This window comes from Schistocerca serialis, chromosome 3, assembly GCF_023864345.2.
Source record: "Schistocerca serialis cubense isolate TAMUIC-IGC-003099 chromosome 3, iqSchSeri2.2, whole genome shotgun sequence".
Classification (NCBI taxonomy): Eukaryota; Metazoa; Arthropoda; class Insecta; order Orthoptera; family Acrididae; genus Schistocerca; species Schistocerca serialis.
This window is the reverse complement of record NC_064640.1, coordinates 709203035-709226299: the sequence shown is the minus strand read 5'-3', so window position 1 is coordinate 709226299 and position 23265 is coordinate 709203035. Positions and strand designations below refer to the sequence as shown.

General features: G+C 42.2%; 1 long non-coding RNA gene across 1 annotated transcript in view; it reads right to left on the bottom strand.

The window, feature by feature from the left end:
- Positions 1–23265, bottom strand: part of LOC126469566 (uncharacterized) — a 208954-nt gene that overhangs the window by 73839 nt on the left and 111850 nt on the right. Inside the window, exon 2 of the long non-coding RNA XR_007586016.1 lies at positions 13714–13787. This is a non-coding gene — a long non-coding RNA (uncharacterized LOC126469566). The remainder of the gene's footprint in view (positions 1–13713; positions 13788–23265) is intronic.

Here is a 23265-nt window from a genome sequence, read left to right as displayed (position 1 = left end):
ATACCACACAACGCGAAATTTTCTGTGTCGTTTCACTTCCTAGCTGCCTAAAGACCGACCGTCCGCTTTCGCATCTCCACCCGCACTGTATCCATTGGTGTCTCCAGCTGAACTGCACCAGTACTGCCTCTGCTCCACTCCAGCCGCATTTAACTGTGTGCTGAATATCCTCGCTCAACTGACTGGGGCAGTTATCTTTCCTGAAGCCGTCCATCTGATTGTCTACAGCTTATTCTACATTATTTTAAATTTTAACATATTTAAATAATCAAAGCTTGACCACTTTCACGTTCTAAATAAAGTGACAATAATATCCATTGTTAAATTCTTTTACATAAAACCAATACAATTTCCCTCTTAACTTTGTATGTCACGGCCAGTAGCCTTGCACCAATGTGCTTTCTGATAAATAAATAAAGAACAAAAGTAACTATCATGCACTAAACTTTACAACAAATATTCTGTTACCTAATGATTCAATAAGGTGTCATGCTGCTATAGTTCAATGTGTTGTGTGTGGAGGAAATGATGATCTGATGCTTAACTAAAAATACTGATAATTTAAATTTACTATATCTTTTAAACAAACTTAAAGAGTTGATATTTACAAAGTTTGTCATTTTCATGATGCACTTCTATATGAAATGTCGATCGTTAAGATCGACCTAAGTGTTCAGATTTTAGCATTCAGGTCTTTGTTACAAAACTTGTTAATTTCACTTGAACAGTAAATCCTAACTATTATAGATATGATCAATACTCAAGTTCTATTGGGATCACCATGAAAATTTATAGTGGATGGCAGATTAAAATTACAGTGGCTTCATTCCCTGCATTACTACAGAATTAAATAGTTTTCATAAATGTTTTCCTTTATGGCCGATCTTAGGTCCGCCATATTTAACAATGCTACGTCTCCCTCGGTCCCGGGTTCGATCCCCGCCACTGCCTAAACTTTGATAAATAATCAGCATTGGCGGCCGAAGACTTCCGGCATAAGAAGTCAGCCTCATTCTGCCAACGGCCTTGTCAAAGAGGGTGGAGGAGCGGATAGAGGTTCAGGGCACTCTCTTGTCCTAGGGGTGGGAAATTGCCCCTAAAGGCGGAAGAATCAGCAATGATCAACGACATGAGGATGCAGAAGGCAATGGAAACCACTGCATTAAAGACACGTAACGTGTATCCACAGGACATGTGGCCTGTATTTGAAGAAGTGTTATGATTATCTCTCCATTGGCAAAAGATTCCAGAATAGTCCCCCATTCGGATCTCTGGGAGGGGATTTCCAAGGGGGAGGTTACCATGAGAAAAAGATTGAATAATCTACGAAAGGATAACGTTCTACGAGTCGGGACGTGGAATGTCAGAAGCTTGAACGTGGTAGGGAAACTAGAAAATCTGAAAAGGGAAATGCAAAGGCTCAATCTAGATATAGTAGGGGTCAGTGAAGTGAAGTGGAAGGAAGACAAGGATTTCTGGTCAGATGAGTATCGGGTAATATCAACAGCAGCAGAAAATGGTGTAACAGGTGTAGGATTCATTATGAATAGGAAGGTAGGGCAGAGGGTGTGTTACTGTGAACAGTTCAGTGACCGGGTTGTTCTAATCAGAATCGACAGCAGACCAACACCGACAACGATAGTTCAGGTATACATGCCGACGTCACAAGCTGAAGATCAACAGATAGAGAAAGTGTATGAGGATATTGAAAGGGTAATGCAGTATGTAAAGGGGGACGAAAATCTAATAGTCATGGGCGACTGGAATGCAGTTGTAGGGGAAGGAGTGGAAGAAAAGGTTACAGGAGAATATGGGCTTGGGACAGGGAATGAAAGAGGAGAAAGACTAATTGAGTTCTGTAACAAGTTTCAGCTAGTAATAGCGAATACCCTGTTCAAGAATTACAAGAGGAGGAGGTATACTTGGAAAGGCCGGGAGATACGGGAAGATTTCAATTAGATTACATCATGGTCAGACAGAGATTCCGAAATCAGATACTGGATTGTAAGGCGTACCCAGGAGCAGATATAGACTCAGATCACAATATAGTAGTGATGAAGAGTAGGCTGAAGTTCAAGACATTAGTCAGGAAGAGTCAATACGCAAAGAAGTGGGATACGGAAGTACTAAGGAATGACGAGATACGTTTGAAGATCTCTAACGCTATAGTTACAGCAATAAGGAATAGCGCAGTAGGCAGTACAGTTGAAGAGGAATGGACATCTCTAAAAAGGACCATCACAGAAGTTGGGAAGGAAAACATAGGTACAAAGAAGGTAGCTGCGAAGAAACCATGGGTAACAGAAGAAATACTTCAGTTCATTGATGAAAGGAGGAAGTACAAACATGTTCCGGGAACATCAGGAATACAGAAATGTACAAGTCGCTGAGGAATGAAATAAATAGGAAGTGCAGGGAAGCTAAGACGAAATGGTTGCAGGAAAAATGTGAAGACATCGAAAAAGATATGATTGTCGGAAGGACAGATTCAGCATACAGGAAAGTCAAAACAACCTTTGGTGACATTAAAAGCAACGGTGGTAACATTAAGAGTGCAACGGGAATTCCACTGTTAAATGCAGAGGAGAGAGCAGATAGGTGGAAAGAATACATTGAAAGCCTCTATGAGGATGAAGATTTGTCTGATGTGATACAAGAAGAAACAGGAGTCGATTTAGAAGAGATAGGGAATCCAGTATTAGAATCGGAATTTAAAAGAGCTTTGGAGGACTTACGGTCAAATAAGGCAGAAGGGATAGATAACATTCCATCAGAATTTCTCAAATCATTGGGGAAAGTGGCAACAAAACGACTATTCACGTTGGTGTGTAGAATATATGAGTCTGGCGATACACCATCTGACTTTCGGAAAAGCATCATCCACACAATTCCGAAGACGGCAAGAGCTGACAAGTGCAGAATTATCGCACAATCAGCTTAACAGCTTATGCATCGAAGCTGCTTACAAGAATAATCCACAGAAGAATGGAAAAGAAAATTGAGAATGCGCTAGGTGACGATCCGTTTGGCTTTAGGAAAAGTAAAGGGACGAGAGAGGCAATTCTGACGTTACGGCTAATAATGGAAGCAAGGCTAAAGAAAAATCAAGACACTTTCATAGGATTTGTCGACCTGGAAAAAGCGTTCGACAATATAAAATGGTGCAAGCTGTTCGAGATTCTGAAACAAGTAGGGGTAAGCTATAGGGAGAGACGGGTCATATACAATATGTACAACAACCAAGAGGGAATAATAAGAGTGGACGGTCAAGAACGGAGTGCTCGTATTAAGAAGGGTGTAAGACAAGGCTGTAGCCTTTCGCCCCTACTCTTCAATCTGTGCATCGAGGAAGCAATGATGGAAATAAAAGAAAGGTTCAGGAGTGGAATTAAAATACAAGGTGAAAGGATATCAATGATACTATTCGCTGATGACATTGCTATCCTGAGTGAAAGTGAAGAAGAATTAAATGATCTGCTGAACGGAATGAACAGTCTAATGAGTACACAGTATGGTTTGAGAGTAAATCGGAGAAAGACGAAGGTAATGAGAAGTAGTAGAAATGAGAACAGCGAGAAACTTAACATCGGATTGATGGTCACGAAGTCAATGAAGTTAAGGAATTCTGCTACCTAGGCAGTAAAATAACCAATGACGGTCGGAGCAAGGAGGACGTCAAAAGCAGACTCGCTATGGCAAAAAAGGCATTTCTGGCCAAGAGAAGTCTACTAATATCAAATACCGGCCTTAATTTGAGGAAGAAATTTCTGAGGATGTACGTCTGGAGTACAGCATTGTATGGTAGTGAAACATGGACTGTGGGAAAACTGGAACAGAAGAGAATCGAAGCATTTGAGATGTGGTGCTATAGACGAATGTTGAAAATTAGGTGGACTGATAAGGTAAGGAATGAGGAGGTTCTACGCAGAATCGGAGAGCAAAGGAATATGTGGAAAACACTGATAAGGAGAAGGGACAGGATGATAGGACATCTGCTAAGACATGAGGGAATGACTTCCATGGTACTAGAGGGAGCTGTTGAGGGCAAAAACTGTAGAGGAAGACAGAGATTGGAATACGTCAAGCAAATAATTGAGGACGTAGGTTGCAAGTGCTACTCTGAGATGAAGAGGTTAGCACAGGAAAGGAATTCGTGGCGGGCCGCATCCAACCAGTCAGTAGACTGATGACCAAAAAAAAAAAAAACGTCTCCTTGGCCATAAACGGCTTCTACTGGGTTTCCCTATGATGTAGGTTCTCATCTGTCTCACTCGTACAGTACAGCGCTTAGGCCTCAATAGACACCTGTGAGTTTCCCCATCTCAAGGTGAATCTGCACCCATTGTGGCACCCGGTTCTGGACGACAGGGTTCATTTCACAATTGCTGAAGGCCGACTGTTTCGGCCATATGTTTAAATGAGAGCGCAATGCTCCTTAACTCACAAAGGGATTACCAACTTCGTACTGGAGGGAAGTGTGAGGGGTAAAAATCGTAGAGGCAGACCAAGAGGTGAATACAGTAAGCAGATTCAGAAGGATGTAAGTTGTAGTAGCGATTCGGGGATGAAGAGACTTGCACAGGATAGAATAGCATGGAGAGCCTCATCAAACCAGTGTTCAGACTGAAGGCCACAACAACTTCAACAACATGGGGACGGAGCAATTTAAAATGAAACGACTGTGTAAAACTAATCTCAAGTAAGGCAGATGCCAGATTGAGATTCACTGGAAGAATCCTTAGTAAGTGTAGTGCACACCCAAAGGAGGTAGCTTGCCAAACCTTCCTTCAAATATTACCTGAATATTGTTGGTTAGTCTGGGACCTGGACCAGATACGACTGACAGACGAAGAAGAGCAGTACTTTTTGTTACAGGCTCGTTTAGCAAGCGGGAAAGCATCACGGAAGTGCTCAGTCAGCTCTAGTGGCAGGTGCTAAAAGAGAGGCGTTTAGCATCACAGTGTAATTTATTGTTAAAATTCCGAGAGCGCACGTTTGTATAAGTGTCGACCAATATATTGGTTACATCTACACTCCTGGAAATGGAAAAAAGAACACATTGACACCGGTGTGTCAGACCCACCATACTTGCTCCGGACACTGCGAGAGGGCTGTACAAGCAATGATCACACGCACGGCACAGCGGACACACCAGGAACCGCGGTGTTGGCCGTCGAATGGCGCTAGCTGCGCAGCATTTGTGCACCGCCGCCGTCAGGGTCAGCCAGTTTCCCGTGGCATACGGAGCTCCATCGCAGTCTTTAACACTGGTAGCATGCCGCGACAGCGTGGACGTGAACCGTATGTGCAATTGACGGACTTTGAGCGAGGGCGTATAGTGGGCATGCGGTAGGCCGGGTGGACGTACCGCCGAATTGCTCAACACGTGGGGCGTGAGGTCTCCACAGTACATCGAAGTTGTCGCCAGTGGTCGGTGGAAGGTGCACGTGCCCGTCGACCTGGGACCGGACCGCAGCGACGCACGGATGCACGCCAAGACCGTAGGATCCTACGCAGTGCCGTAGGGGTCCGCACCGCCACTTCCCAGCAAATTAGGGACACTGTTGCTCCTGGGGTATCGGCGAGGACCATTCGCAACCGTCTCCATGAAGCTGGGCTACGGTCCCGCACACCGTTAGGCCGTCTTCCGCTCACACCCCAACATCGTGCAGCCCGCCTCCAGTGGTGTCGCGACAGGCGTGAATGGAGGGACGAATGGAGACGTGTCGTCTTCAGCGATGAGAGTCGCTTCTGCCTTGGTGCCAATGATGGTCGTATGCGTGTTTGGCGCCGTGCAGGTGAGCGCCACAATCAGGACTGCATACGACCGAGGCACACAGGGCCAACACCCGGCATCATGGTGTGGGGAGCGATCTCCTACACTGGCCGTACACCACTGGTGATCGTCGAGGGGACACTGAATAGTGCACGGTACATCCAAACCGTCATCGAACCCATCGTTCTACCATTCCTAGACCGGCAAGGGAACTTGCTGTTCCAACAGGACAATGCATGTCCGCATGTATCCCGTGCCACCCAACGTGCTCTAGAAGGTGTAAGTCAACTACCCTGGCCAGCAAGATCTCCGGATCTGTCCCCCATTGAGCATGTTTGGGACTGGATGAAGCGTCGTCTCACGCGGTCTGCACGTCCAGCACGAACGCTGGTCCAACTGAGGCGCCAGGTGGAAATGGCATGGCAAGCCGTTCCACAGGACTACATCCAGCATCTCTACGATCGTCTCCATGGGAGAATAGCAGCCTGCATTGCTGCGAAAGGTGGATATACACTGTACTAGTGCCGACATTGTGCATGCTCTGTTGCCTGTGTCTATGTGCCTGTGGTTCTGTCAGTGTGATCATGTGATGTATCTGACCCCAGGAATGTGTCAATAAAGTTTCCCCTTCCTGGGACAATGAATTCACGGTGTTCTTATTTCAATTTCCAGGAGTGTATCTATATCTCGCGGAAAGAATATGAAGGTAAAATTAGAGGTTTTCAAGCTAACCTGGAGATTTACCAACAATAATTTCTCCCATGGACTATTCGTTAGCGGTACAGGAAAAGGGAAAGTAGCAGTGGTACACAAAATATCCTCCGCAACACACAATAAGATGGCTTACGGACTTGCGAAGTGTAGATGTAGATGGAAAAGGGACAGTGTACCTCAGGTAGTGGGTAGGATAATGCGCTTTGTGAACACAGTTCATTTTATGAACACGCCTCAGAGAGTCGATCCAACCTTAATCGGTGAACGCTGTATCAGACAACTGCAAGAAGGGCGGCCGGCACGGGTAGTTGCCTGCCGAATTGGTATACAACAAAGAGCGAAGTCATTCAAACATCCAGCCGCTACCGTGAGACACAAATAGTTGCTGATCTGCCTAATAGTGGTCAACCGTGGTCAGCAACTGTAGCAGATGACTCCTGCCTCTGAATTATGGCTCATGGGATAACGCAACAGAACAGCGAGTCGCATTTCGGAGGCGAGAGTATAGACGACGTTGATCCAGATAGTATGCAACCGTTCCACTCGACCCGTTAGAAATAACAGTATAAACCACACAGAACTGTAGTACGCGAAGAAAATGGGAAGGGAACACCTGGAATGGATCCCGGATTAACGACGCTGGGTTCTCTCCACCGACGAGTGCAAGATTTTTCCTACTCCCGTTTATCGTCGCAGAAATGTATCAATGGGGCAAAGTACGTCACAGGCATGCGGCCAAGGTTCAACAAGGAGGCGGGTCAGTTATGTTTTGCGCTGCTATCACGTACGAATGTCGGACACCTCTCATCATTATCAGAAGCAATTTGAGAGTTGTCAAGGTCAGACAGGATCCTCAAACCTATTGTCCAGCCATGCGGTAAACATTCCAGTGATGAGTTTGTCTTTAAAGGCTATAATTTAAGAGAAACGGCATCCACTTCGTAAATACCTCTCTCTAGTAGGAAGGAATTAACCGAATAGAATGTCCTGGAGTATCTGCTAAAATGAACGCTACTGATAATGTTTGAGAGCAATTGAAATTTGCTGTGAATCGTTGCGGAACTTCTTTCACACACTGGATGATCCCAGGAGTGCCACAGTCGAAAAGGGGTACAGACTTGAGCATCAACGGCTCTACCAACAAATGGATAGCATGCAAAAGAGTATACAAGCATATTGAAAATTACGCGGTGGGGTAACACGGTAACGAATGTTTTCAAGCAGCAGTTTCTTACTTCACTGATGGCACTTTCCAACAGGATGCCTTAATTTTGATTATTTTTTAAGTCTATTTCGAAGCAAACCTTTTTTTGTTTCAGAAGGCAGGGCAGACAAGTGTGAGTATTAACGAGCCATCAGCTTAATAAATGATGGTTGCAAAATACTGACACCTATTATTTACCGAAGTCTAAAAAGACTCGTAGAAGCAACACCGACGCTACGGCTCGCCTTAGAGGACAGACTGAAGAAAGGCACTCCTATGTTTACAGTATTTGTAAGTTTAGAAACCATTTTTGACAATGTTGACTGGAATACACTCTCTCAAATCCTGAAGGCAGCATGGAAAATTACAAGGAGGAAAAGGTTATCTACAACTTGAATGAACACCAAATTGCAGTTGTAGAAGTCGAAGGACGTGAAAGGAAGCTTAGAAGGGAGTGAGAGAGGGTTGTAGATTGTCCCAGATATAATTCAGTCTGTACACTGAGCAAAAAATAAAGGAAAATACGGAGAAATTTGTAAAGGGGATTAAAGTTTTGCGAGAAGAAATAAAAACTTGGAGGTTTGCGATGACATATACTAGGTGGCAATTATTGAATTATATGAAGAAAAACGTAAATTAGTTACAAACTACGGCGTACACACACTTTATTCAAAATGTTAACGTCACTACATATACTAGGATTTAGGTTATGAGATGTTAGATACGCCTGCCATCATCGGCGATGCTGTGGCACGAAAGTTTGCATGACCCGCTGAAGTGTCGGAACATCGATGCTGTCGATGACCGCCTGAATGACTGTTTTCAGCTCAGCAATGGCTCTGGGGTTGTTTCTGCACACCTTGTCTTTAATATAACTAAAGAAAAAGGACTCGCATGTGTTTGGATCTGGAGAATATGGCGGCTAATCGAGGCCCATGCCAGTGGCCTCTGGGTACTCCAGAGCCAGAATGCGGCTCCCAAAGTGCTCCTCCAGGACATCAGACACTCTCCTGCTTCAATGGGATCGAGCTCCGTCTTTGATGAACCACATCTTGTCGAAATCAGGGTCACTTTGGATAATTGGAATGAAATCATCTTCCAAAACCTTCACGTACCGTTCGGTAGGCACTAAGCCATCAAGGAATATCGCACCGAATATGTTCTGATTGGACATTGTACACCACAGAATCACCTGTTGAAAGTGAAGAGACTTATCGACAGTGAAATGCGGATTCTCAGTCCCCCCAAATACGCAAATTTTGCTTATCGAAGACCCCATCCAAATGAATGTGGACTTTGTCGCTGTGCCAAACCATACAGCGCATACTAATTCCCATCATGTTCCGCGGCCAACCACGCAGTCTGAACGTCCTAAGGCAAACCGCTCAGAAGTTATGACGATTTTATTTCATATAATTCGATAATTGTTTCTCTGTAATTATGTGAGAGACGGAGGAGAACTTGAAATGTTAGTTGAACAGAATGGCTAACATCGTTAAAACACCTAACGAGCAACAAAAATAGCGAAAGGGTAACGGAAATCCGTCAGTTTAAATCAGACGGTGCTGATTGATTCAGATTAGGAAACGAGACACTAAAAATAGTAGAAGATTTTTGCTATTTGGGCAGCAAAATAAGTGGCGAATGTCAATGTATGGACGATATTAAATGTAGACTGGATACAGAAAGGAAATGGGGTTTGAAAGATCCCCTCGCTTCTGAACTGATGCTGTTATTACTCAGCTTAGTCGCGAGTCCGTAGAGGGTGGTGTATGTGACGTATAGTATAACTGGTCAGCATAACCCGGAATTTGCGAGTGTAAGTCGGACCTTCCTTGATCCGCCTTGGTGGGTCGTGTCGTCGGATTTCCTCCTACCTGTGCGCGGTGCAGCTCTCGTAAATGTCGTCCCGTGTAGATTCTTCATTGGCGCATTGGATGTCTCTGTCGGTGGAAGCTAATTATCTAAAATTGCTGTCGATCAACTTTGGGGTATCTATTTCCTCGAAATTAGCATTCAGAGTGCCGTAATATCACTTTTATTCCTATTAGATCAATAATGAAACACTCATGTCACAAACTACTCGTAACCGAGAGCATGACTACCATCGAACAAGACAGGAAGAGCTCTTAACGCCGACTGGCGACTTTGGCGCGTAGTTCGTATCTCTTACTAGTTTCGTCACAGTTCGTGGATTTTCGATCAAGTTCGTACTTATTAAGATATGCATTTGTTAATGAACTGGTGTGAATTTTAACGTGGCAAAATTATGATAAATAGTTTTAAACATCCAGAGGCTCCTCCCAGTATTCATGTTGTCATAAATGACTTAATTATTAAATATAAATAAACAATATCGGTGACTTTGGTGCCAAGATGGCGGTACTTCCCGTCATATATATTTCCCAGGCTGACGATTGTTGTTACCGTCCAGCGCCGAGCCCCACCCCACTACGCACGACATATGGTCGCTTCGTCACCTAACCAGCCAGCGTGGGAAATGCTCTCCGACTCATGGCCGGCTACGGATTACAGCACTTCCTAACTATCGTGAATACATCAATAACAGACGATAATTTATTAAAACTGGTAAAAATGTATTCCTCACGTAGGAGGCACCTCACAGGTTCTCAAAAAGTGAAATTTATTAACATCGATTATAAATGTAAGTGAACGATAAATAGTTGAGACAAGAAGAGAATAGAGGCCTTCGAAATGGTGTGGTATAGAAGAGTGTAGAATATTACATAGGTAGATCGGATAGATTGTCGTGAATTGAATTGGGTTGTAAATAAATTTGTGCCACACGTAGACTAAAATAATGAATCAGTTGGTAGGACACATCCTGAGGGTTGAAGGGATTGTCAATTTATTAATAGAGGGAAGGGTGGAAGGTAAAACTTTGGAAGTATACCAAGGTCTGACTACGGTAAACAAGAGAAATGGATGCTGGTTGCAGCAGTTATGCAGATATGAAGAGACTTGCGTAGGATGGACTATCGTGGACAGCTGCAACGGACCAGTCTTCGACTGAAGACCAGAACAACATGGCTTGTACTTTCAGTTCCTGTTTCAATTGCATCTAAGTGCGCACACTTTCGCATATACGATGGTTAGGGAGAACCTTCTGACCACAGCTCACTGAGAGACTGAATGTCACATGGTGGGATTCCGAGCATGTAACGCTCTAACGAAAGTTCGTAAGCGAGCAGAGACGAATTGGGACTCGATCTAGGGATGATAGTGGCTGCAAACGGGAAATCCACTGACATAAGTTACTTTGATAAGGGGCAGATTGTTATGGACTGCCACCTGGGAAAAAACGTCTCGAAAAAGGAATAAACGGTCGGTTGTTCGTATGCTACTGTTCTGAGAACCTAAGGAAAGTGGTTGAAGGACGGTGAAGTGACTGAAGTGGGGTGGGTGACAAGCTGCTGGATGTCCGCACCTCGTTACAGAATGTGGAAATGGCAGGTTTGCCCGCTCTGTTTAGCAGAACGACGCTATGTGGCAGATCAGAGGGCAGAGTAGAATGCTGGTGCAGCCACAAGTGTTTCAGAGCACACCTTTCAGTGCACATTGTTGAACTGAAGCTCCACTGTAGACAATCGTATGTGTTCCGGTGTTAACCAACGACATTGTCAATTAAGATTACAGTGGGCACGGAATCATCTATATTAACCATTCGATCAATGGAAATGTATAGCCTGGTTAGATGAATAACGTTGTTTCTTGTACCAGATAGATTGTTGGCTCCAGATACAACGTCATCCAGGCGAACGGCTTCTCAAAAGATGCACCGCGCAGCAGACGTGGGCCTGTGCGAACAGTGTTACGTTATGGGGAATATTCACCTGGGCTGTCATGGGACTTATGGTAGTTTTCGAAGGCACAATGACAGCGGCGGACTACGTGAATTTTATTGTGGACCACCTACATTGCTTTGTGCTGATGTCTTCCTCGACATCAATGGCATCTTACAGGGTGAGAACAGGACCACAGGTTCGTAATTTACGGGAATTACTTTGAGAGGTGGCATGAGCCCACTTTCATATTTCTATCTTACTCTGAGTTATTCGATTTTCCTCTCTAATTGCATGCAGTGAAAAGTTGCTATTCCTTCACACGCGGACTTCACACGCAGCGTCTCGTCACCCGGGCGGTCCGGTGCCAGGCGGGGTCTGCTGATCTTGAAAGGGTTAAGCCGACGGGTGTGAGAGAGTCGAGTGGATGCTTCCCAGACGCCGACATTGTCATGAGAGCGGGGCCGACACGCCCACAAGGGCCTGACGGAGCGGCTGGGCTAGAGATTCCGTTACTTCGCAGAAACTTAGTGAAAACACTTCCTGGCGGGCTACCAGTAAGGCGTGGGAATGACTTGTGTTCCCAGGCAGTCTTGGCGGGCAAATTCCCGCGTTTTCTGCAAAATCGTAACTGTGATAGGCTTGCTCAGGGGATAGCTCCGTGACGTAGCAAAATCGGCGCAGAAATTGGCGCCAAGTATCTCCATTGGTGGAATAGTAGTCCGTCAGCAATACAGTGGAATTTTCCGCCGGTTTTCGAGTTGCTGATTGAAACGTTTAACCACGGCCACTGTCGTGGGGCGGGAATGTTCGGTGTTCGGCTTGTACGGGTGCTCTTGAGAGGGTCGGCTCCCCCCTTTCGGTCGGAGTAGGTTACAAGACTTAGCTCTCGCTGCTGTGGACAGCCTGCCTTCCATTGGCTGTCTAATATACTTTCATTTAATTGTAACTGTTTGACGAAGTTGCTGAAGTTTCGACTTCAACGTAACTTTCCGAGTACAGTTGGCAATTGAGCTTTCTGCGAACAAGCGGCTTATGTTGTCCGTCCTGAGCAGTTTTGGCTAACGTTGACTGTATCGGAGTTACTGTGTGACTTCACTTGCTAAAATCACTCGCTGTACCGTCAGTGATTGCGTAGCGAGCCTTCTTCGTCTCCCTCAGAGGCGCATTTGTATTGATAGGAAGTCTTTAGTCTGGAACAACATGACCAGGATAATTAGTTTCGGGCTAAACTCGCGACATTATCATCACCACGACTGGACGTCGAAGCAACCAGCCATCGCTTCCGGTACGCCATATCGTGTCCTTGCAGTTAAGAAGACAGCTTGGTAATGTATGTCTGCAGCACCGGCAGATTAGGGAACTTTGCTCTGTGATAATCAGAGCTCAGCAGAGCGCGCCTGTTCCCGTCTTTACTTACGTGGTTCTGTCTTGGGTGTTCATTGTCTGAGTTCTCCCTACTGTAACAGCAATTAATGTTGGGTTGGGTGGGTGTTTCTCTTAAGATTTGAGTTGCAAGGAATTGGCTCCACATATCACTTGGTCATAAACGTCAAAAGCTAATTTACGGACAACTTCACCTTCACAGCATTTATTTGAGTGTTCAATTTAATGTATTGTAAATGTTTCATGTGTTGTGTTTATTATTTTGAGTTTAGTCATAATAAATCAAATTGTTATTTTGGACAGAACTTTCATTCTGTAGATCGGTAGAGCAACCCTTTCATTTCTCACCACGTTAATGAAACTTATTTATCAAATTAATTTCTATCAAATTAAATTATTGCAGGTGCCAAACTCTTTTCTACTCCACTTGCAGGGTCGATTAGAGTCAGTTCGCATTTCTTCTTAATCCATGTGCAACAGCAAAAGTCGGAGTTAGGAAAGTGGGGGGGGGGGGGGGGCTTAGAGCATCATTTTCATATGAAGATTCTAGAAGAATTTAGTGTTAGAGACACTGCTAGCCCCGGCACCTCTCAACTTGATCCATGCGTAGACATCTGGTGCTACATACCTACGGAAAGCCATCCAAGGACTTGTTGATTTCATGCCACGCAGAATCTCTGCATGTGGCCACAATTATTTGCCTTATTTCTGTATGCAAGTGTTATACAACTTATTTGAGCAGTTTAGATAGTTATTGACACGCAGGAAGCATAGTCTGATGGCAGATTATACGATACAAGAGAAGACTGTAAGGGCGTTGTTACGCCTACCTCGCCAGCACTGAGGACGCCTTGGGCGACGCAATCGGCGCCAACCCACATGCTGCTGCGCAGCACCCGCACACCTGCAACACACAAAGCATGCCTTGTTACACACACCCGACAATATTTCAACACAGTGCATTGGTAATGTAGTTTTTAAACGTGGTTGTAGTAATTTTCTTACATGTGTCGGGCCCCAAATTCGACAGGCATCCGAAATGCCTCACAAGGGAAGCAATCACCCAATGGACTACAGATTTTGCTCAGCTTTCGCACTATTGTAGTACATATTCAGATGTAGCGAATTCTGGTATAGTGCGATCAGTTTCTCAAGCGTTTTCGGGCAATCGAGGTTCGAAATTTCAGGGGCTTGTTGAATATTATACGAGAGGCCAGCCGTCGACAAGCGGCGTTGGTGCAACTGGCTAAGAGGACAGACTAGAAGTCTGTACAGTATTAGAGTATCGTCGTTTTTTTCTAATCTTGTCCCAGACACGAGTATCACTGCAACTAATCATGGTGCCTCGAAAAGGAATAATTATGATCATAATAAAATAACAGAAATCAGAGATCACACGGAAAGATTTACGTGTTCTACATGAAATATATGAAATGTATTCGCAGTTGCGAATATGAAAAACCATCAGCTGTGTAGGGAAATGATGACAATGAAAATTTATGCTGGATCGGGACTCAATCCGAATTTCCCGCTGTATGCGAGCGGTCACCTTGACCGTTTTGGCTATCTGTGCACAGCCCACGACCAGAACCAAACTTCCATACTTCGATGTTCCTGCGTCATGATCTGTACTCGTACACACATTAGGTAATTCGCGTACAGGGGACATTTTAATTGAACATCACTGCTTGGTATCGGAGGATAACTACAATATCGCAGTGCCTGTATTGTTAAGAAGAACGATGCGCCCATGTCCGAAGGAACATTGCATCGATATACATAGATGTGAATAATATATTGGTTGACTCCTGTAGGAACGAACACTCGGAATTTCAACAGTAAATTACACCGTTATGTAGAACGCCTCTCTTGTAGTGTATCACTGGAGCTGACTGATCATTTCCGTGACACTTTCGCGCTTACTGAATGAACCTGTAACGAAATGCTCTGCTCTTCTTTGGATCTTCTCTTTCCTCTATCAGTCGTATCTGGTACAGGTCCCAGACTGACGAACAATATGTACGTACTATTCGAACGAGGGTTTTGTAAGTTACCTTCTTTGTGGGTACACTACACTTTCTAAGAATTCTTCCAGTGAATCTCAGTCTGGCATCTGCCTTGCCGTCGATTAGTTTTATGTGGTCGTTTCGCTTTAGATCGCTCCTTACTCATACTCCGTGACATTTTGGAGATGTGACAGCTTCCAGCGATTGTTCTGCAGCCGTGTAGTCAGCGTCTTTCTGGCTATTTATTCGCAGTGCTTTACTTTTTTTTATACTGAGGGTCAATTGTCAATCCCTGTCCCAAGCGTCGATCCTTTCCAGATCGTCCTGAATTTTGTTATAATTGTGTAGCGTTTGCGGCTCATTTGTACAAAACAGCATCATTCGCGGATATGGAACTTACGACGTCATTCATTACGTCAAAAATTTTGCCACAGTATATCAAATATGAAAAGACAACGACAAAATTTCGTGTAAATTTATGTATCCGTTATTTAAAATAGGCCAGAGGACTTGGATTATAATTATTAAGCAAAATAAAAATTATGTCAATTGAAAAAGAATTGTAAGAAAATACGTATGTGTGTGTCATTTATGTTCTGTCTGTCAGGGAATACTGAGGTATTATGTATTTGTATTGTATCCAATGTTTTGCTCAGGAAGTTGTGTAATGTGTGGTTAACTACATTATCGTGGGTGGAAATAACTGTTGCCTGATTTTAAGAATTAATAGAAGAGTTATTTGAAATAGAGATTTGTGTTAGTGGTCAAACAAATGGCTACTGTATTAGGTGCAGCCTTTGTTTTCATCGCATGAATAAAGAAGTGTAGTTTCATTATCAGTAATAATTCTGCTTTTCCTTTAATGCTGTCTGCCTCGTGTTATGTTCTGCCAGTCGTGTGTCTTTTCTGTGCAAGAGAAGTGCAGTAGTAATTCAAAGGAAATAGTGAAAGTATCACTGTAGAACCAAGTTTTGCCAGTCTACAAGGATACAAGATAATACCCAGCTCAAAGTAGAAGATAGACGAAAACTGTGTAGCCGTAATTTTGCTAAATTAAAGTCAAAAGCTCACTTAGTCAAATGGTTATTTCATCAGATTGAAATTACACGGTTCGGTTTAACTGAAGCTTATGAGTTCTTGATTTATCTAATGAAGTTTCAAACAGCTTTTAGTTTAATAAGAAAGTAATAAAGTATGTACATCCGTTCTGTAGTAATTTACAGCGTTGTACATTGAGATAAAGAGAACGAAAAAAATTATTGCTCTAATTGACAACAGATAATATTTTCAGAAAGTTTCCAGGTGCAAGAGAAAGTAAATGAGTGATAAATAACGTATAACGAAAAATACATGTTTGTAGCTTCATTTTTCAGAAAGAGAAATGAACTATAACGCTACAAGATGCTGAATAAACTGGTTTTTATACTGGGTTACGAATTTATAAATGCTTTAATTGGTAGAACAGCTCTGTTAAAATTAAAGAGCTATTACTAGCAGAGCAATCGGTGCTATAGCAGTGAAAGCCAATGATGTTATTGTGTGTGCTACAAGCTTGCACGCATTTGATCTATTATTTTATTATTTAATATTGGTATGGCCTACTAAGGACCACAAGAAATAACTTGTCTTCTTTCTTATCTCCTTTCTTTATTTCCAGTAGCTTTTCATTCTCTGTCTATGTTTTTCTCTTCTTTCTTCTGTTCATGTTGCGCCTGTCTTTTTCTCCAAACTTTTTACTTTTTCTCTCAACTTTTCTCTTTCTCCTACTTCTTCCTCCGTTGTTTCCAATTCGCTCAGGTCTGCTTTAACTTCTTTAATCCACGCCATTGATGTTAGCGGATTCCTGTCAAAAATGTTAAAAATTCTCTTTATTATTCTTTGTTCGTCAAGCTTCTTTAGGTGTTCATAGAATACAACTCTTCTCTTCCTCATTGTGTCTAATATTCATTCTAGTTTTTCATAGACTTCTTTCTTGCTTCTTAGTTTCAGTTTCCCGTCTTCATATTCTGACTCCAAGATTTTCCTGATTATTATCCTTTCCTTCAATTACGTTTCACAAAAATTTTTGTCTGTATTTAATGAAAGGCATTCTGAACCATAAAGACATTCTGGTGTAATTAAAGTGTTGTAATGCTGGGGTTTTGCATTTGCGGAAATAGATCTCTTGTTACATAGGTTTTTTTTTATTAATTGAAAAGCCATCTCCTTTCCCTTGTAAGCTAGCTTCTTTGTCCAAAGCTTTTGGATGTATTACTTTACCCAGATATTTAAATTTTGTAGCATTTTTGTATTCTTTCACAATTAGTTTCCATGTATTTCGGCGCCTCCTTCACATATGTCATATACACTGTTTCTCCAAAAGTTATACATAGGCCTGCTTTTCAAGCTGTTTTGTAGGAGATTTATCTGCGTTGTTGCATCTTCTATGGATTCGGCTATGACAGCAATGTCGTCCACAAAAGCCAAACGATCAGTACTCAAATTATCCCCTTTTCTCCCAATTATTTTTAATTCTTTCTTCTTCTGTTCTCTTCCTCCATTTACTGTTGCTAGTACACAGCTTATCAGCAGTTGGGAGAATCCATCTCACTGTCTTACACCAGTTCGTATTTCAAAAGCCTTGTAGGTTACACCTAAAAATTTAATTTTGCATTTTGTATTTGTTACTGTTTGTTTTTTAAGATTACCCCTTATTTGTTGTCAGCTCCAAAATCTTTTGAGTTGTTGAATGATATTTCCCTGTCAATCGAATTAAAGTATACAAATGTTATATAAATTCTATACCTGATTATAAATCCACAGAATACTCTCCGCACACTTCAGATACAGTGTATATCATTCCTTACTGTGCAAACAATCCTTTATGTGTTCGAGTAGTGTTTGCCACCTAGATTGTGGTCGGGTTTTCTAACTCGTCATAACGAGCTGCACCACAAAATGGAGGCAGTCGGTTCAAATTCTATAAGTGGAAGAAAATTTTCTTAGTAGTATATGGTTGGTAAGAAGAGGAGAGGTTATACCAAACATCCCCTGATTCAGCTGCGGATCCAGGGCGAGGGTGTAGCGACGTAATTTGTTACATCATTTGGAACGCATTGGTCTGAAAATGCTAGAATTCATGTGTTATGTAAGATCTATATCAACAACGAACTGTCACAACTTCGACAACGCCATATTTTACACGGTATGATATGGAAGTGTGCATTCGACATTAACAGTATTTCACGTGGCACTACGATTGCAAACTCAAGTATGCAGATTATGACTGTGTGAGCTTGTAAATTGGGCACGTGGAGCTGTTTCTAGAAACGTCTTCTTATTTGGGAAAAAGAGGAGAGGATGGGGGGAGGTGGGAGGCTTCCATTGCTTAATTCCACACACAACCCGTAGCGTCCCACGAACTGAAAGTAAACGACGATGATTAGTTATGGCGCTCCATGACGTTGGTATCAACGCCTGCACTAAAATGTGTGTTATATAATGCTAGACAATACCTGTGGAGAGATATGGCAACTGTGGGAAAGTTTTAGCTGATAATTTATTTCAGTCACAGTTGAGATTTAATGTAGCGATTACGCAATGTGAATACTATGACTTTAAATTACTGAAACACTATTATCAGAGTGTAGAATGTTTTTCAATACTTAACTCAAACTCTATCATTTTCAAACACTTACAATTGAACAATCACACGCTTACGTACTAAAATGAAACCATTTACACAGGGTGGCCCACCTAACGTGAACAGATCAAAATATCTGCGACGGTTGCAGATAAAAAACACGGTTTCCTCCAAATGGTGGTACGTAAGGAGGCCTGCACTTTTTTCTACATTCTGACCACTCAAAGTGTTTCTATTTACAGATATATAAAAGCAATTATCTACCTTTAAAATGGAACAACGTAATTTTTAGCGTATTCGATAGCATGAAGAACCAGGAGTGCAATGACGAACCATGTGTCTGGGCTCACAACGGAGCACCCCAAAAAAGAAAGTAGGATCCTGTGATGAAAGACAGACAACAACCTTGTAAAACAAGGGTTATTCAGCTCCATTTTCTTGTCAACATAGGCTAACATGACGAAAACTCCACTGCGTCGACAAACTTTAGCATCGCTTTTGGACCAGCTTCCAGGTTTTTGCGAATCTTTCGCTGCGGATATTAGCATAAACTGTATCACTGAACTTCTCTTTTCACGAACTACTGAATGGACTTAAAAAGTACGTAGTTCAATTTAATATATAAAATTATACATTTCGAGTGTTAACCGTACGGAAAAATACTCGCCTTTTAAAACAGTCATATGGTGAAAACCGTATTTGGAAATCTGCGGAGAGTTTAGGGCGCACATGATAGGTGAAAACCTTGTATAGTCTGACGACTAAATTTCTTTTCAAAAGAACCAGTACGATTGATTGAAACGATTTAAAATATAAAATTTAATATCATCTTCAGTCGAACAAGAGAAAAATTTGAGTTTATAACACAAATATCCGTTTCTAGTTACGTGGTATGGTTATTGCACAAACTTTATAAATGAAATGAGTTAGCTGATACAATATTTGTAGTGAATAGTACGTCGAACGAGCGACTGCACGTAAACCTCCGTTTGGCTCTAATTTATTTTATTTTCTTGTCACGCCCATCACACGAAAAGTATGTGGGAGAAAGTAATATTTTGCCTGACTCTTGGAAGTGCTACAAACCTTTTCATGATACACAGCACATATCTTCTAGCGTCTGCCACTTGAGTTTTGTGAAAGTCTCCGTAAAGAGCTCACCAATACTAAGTGAAGACTTACGAAACGCGCCGCTCTTCTTTGGACCATATCTATCTCCTCTATTAATCCAGCATTGGAAGGATCCGAGACTGACGAACAATATTCACGGATCGGTCTAACGAATGGATTGTAATTCACATCTTTCTCTCTTGCTCTCACTTTCTCTTCCCCCCCCCCCCCCTCTCTCTCTCTCTCTCTATCTGTCTGTGTTCTTAGCTCTTAACTAAAGAAACAGCATTAACACAACAAAAAATTTACGTACATATCTCTTATCTTATTACAAAGTTACCTTCCGTCGAATGCTTGTAATTTACTCAGGTAGCCTTAACATTGCTGTAGTTTAAATTTCTTAATAAGTTGGTTGTTATATAAGTACAGCTACGCACTGAATGAGATGTCGCTTGAAATCCTTTATGACTCAATATGTAGCCTAAGTACTCCACTTGCTCTTGAAAGAATTAGCATTTTTGTAGCTTACACTTTAGTCCACATTGTTGTTGCAGCAGACGTCGTCAATGCATTTATAGGTACCAGAAACAGCAGGGAGCCATTTGATTCTCGTAACACTGTCAGTAGGGTTGCCCGTTGGCTGGTTGTGATGGGTGTGAGGATGTCTTGTTGCACGGGACGATCTAATTTGACTTGAGGTCATCTCGTAGTACTGCTGGCACTGGTCTAGCTCCAAAGAAGCGTGTAGAGCTTTACAGAGTTACAATGAACTTATAATTTACTTGGTTTGTTACTTCAGTCACTTCTGCTTATATGAAAATATCTTCACGATAGTGAAAATGCCTGTAATATATAAAAGATGGTTACTAGATTATGCATCTGTTGTAATTCATTATTTCACTGAACAGCTAGAGGTTCACTTACTTTAAATACATTTTTACACATTGACGCCATCTTGCGCTGACCATTTCTGGAGTCTTCTTGAAACAGATGGATATTTGTTAGATGATGAACTAGGTGATGTGACAGATATAACAGAATATTCTTTCTCATTTAAAGATACTTTGTATCAATCAACTGTATCCGTACTTCTGTATTTCAAAACATGAAATTTTCATAAGCCTCCAAAGTACTGTCATCTGGCGATTATCCTCACTTAATACTTCGATGTGTGCAGTGAGCCTGTCTGCGCCCAAATGTTGTGAAGTAATACAGACCATATACTCTGTATCCACGTTCGACAACTTGTCTCGTTTTACAAAAGAATGTGTTACAAATACTTGGATGAGTTCTACCCCTCTTGGTTTTTTTACCACGTGCATTTAATTTATTTTATCAATGTTCTTCACTGAATGCTTGGTTCTTCCCTTTTTGCAATCTAAGTTCTATGTAATTTACAATTGTGCCAATTTTTTCACTGATGCTCGTGTCTCCCGTCTCAGAAAAATTGACATTCTATCGTGACTCGGGAACTTATTTTACGGGAAGACTCAGAGTGGTTCCCTTCATACAGGACATTCTTCAAGATTCTATGAAAGCTATTGTGAATGTTATATGTATATTTGGTGTTATTGCACTTTTGTAATTTGTATTTGTTTCATGAACGAATGAATAATGTATAGACTCTTATTAAGGCTCTATCGAGATATCGACATTGTCGTTCGATTTGAGTTACGAGTGTGTTGTAGTATGGGCTTTGGCTCAAGAAATGTTAGTACTTTCATCTCGGTATTGAGGAAACAAGATGGCTGGAGGGCGCTTGACATTCGAGCAACGGAAATGTAATGTGAAGCGGTTTTTCAAGTTTGATATGCCGTTGAAGTGCAACGTCAGTGAAGGCGGGAGTTTGAAACAGAACCGCAAATCCGCCTAACAATTATACGCATCATTGACAAGTTTGAATTGCGTGGAACAATTTGTGATATTCACAAAGAAAGATCAGGAAGACAGCGTACAGCTCCAAGTCCTGCTTCGTCCGCACTCGTGTTGGAAACGTTTGTTAATTCTCCACAGAAATCTGCTACGCAATGTGCACGTGAAATGGGGGTTAGCAGTAAAGTATAGAATTCTGAAAGCTGGAGAGTGGAAAATTTAGATGACAATCCTGATCGCCAAATGCAATTTTGCGAATAGTATCAGCAAATGGTAACTAATGACGAACAATTTGTGAGGAAGGTAGTGCGGAGTGACGAGGCACAATTTAAACTTACTGGAACCGTGAATCAGCATAACAGCGTGTACTGGACATCGGAAAATCCGCATGTTTATGTGGATAAAGCGGTCAATCTACCAGGAGTTCATGTCTGGTGTGGACTATTATCTAGGGGCTAAGTAGTACCCTTTTTCTTTGATGCTACTTTCACTGGAGAAGTGTACCTGGAAATGTTAGGGGCATCAATTTTGCAAGGTATACGTGCGCTTTATGGAGCTGATGAAGAGGACTTCTACCAACAGTACGGGGCGCCACCACACTACCACCTAGCCGTACGAGCTTTCATGGATGACAATTTTCCGGGACATTAGATTGGACGAAGGAGGCCCATTGAGTTCCCTCCACGGTCGTCAGATGTACCACCTATGGAGTTTTACTTGTGAGGAACCGTGAAAGATAACGTCTATCGACATCTTACCAGGTAGGATTGACGGAGGACATCGAAAAAGTACAAAGAAGGGCAGCCCGTTTCGTGTTATCGCGCAATATTGGTAAGAGTACCACTGATATGATAAGTGAGTTGGGGTGGCACTCACTGAAACAAAGGCGTTTTTTTTTTTTTTTTTTTTTTTTTTTTTTTTTTTTTTTTTTTTTTTTTTTTTACTGCGAGATCTATTTACGAAATTTCAATCACCAACTTTCTCTTGTGAATGCGAAAACATTTTGTTGACACCCACCTACGTAGGGAGAAATGATCATCATAATAAAGTAAGAGAAATCAGAGCTCGAACGGAAAGATTTAGGTGTTCCTTTTGCCCACGCGCCATTCGAGAGTGGAATGGTAGAGAAGTAAAAAAATGGTTCGATGAACCCTCTGCCAGGCACTTAAGTGTGAATTGCAGAGTAACCATATAGATGTACATCTATATGTAGAAGACACGCACGCTGGAGGAACTTCGCCAGGGTATTACAGCGACATGTGCAGCGATATCCACTGTAACATTTACTGACGTAGTTCTGGCGTCCGCTCGTCGTTCTGTTATGTGTATAGCCGCCAACGGTGAACATTTTGAATATTTAAAGTAACCATGTGCTAAACTGAAGGTTGTACGTGATGAGTTATTAAATGTAAAATAAACACATAAGTAATACTTCTCATTCTTGAAAATGTGTATACATGTTTCTGGCGGCCTCAGTAGTGGAGGAAACTGAGGATAAATAGAACAACCGATTTTAAAAAGAGGAAACAGTGAATGGTAAACCGCAATGATAAATTTTATTGGAGCCACAAGGAAAATGATATCAATAGAAAAGCTATTGCTCGCTGCGCTCAACGAACAGAAACAGATAAGGAAAATATCGTCTATTACAATAGTTCATGTGTAGAGTGTTGTCAATTGCAGGCAGTTCTCACAATACAATTCAGTTACATAATAACGTGGTCCAACAATAGCAGCTAATTAGGCGCTCAAGATGGCGGAATTCATGTCGC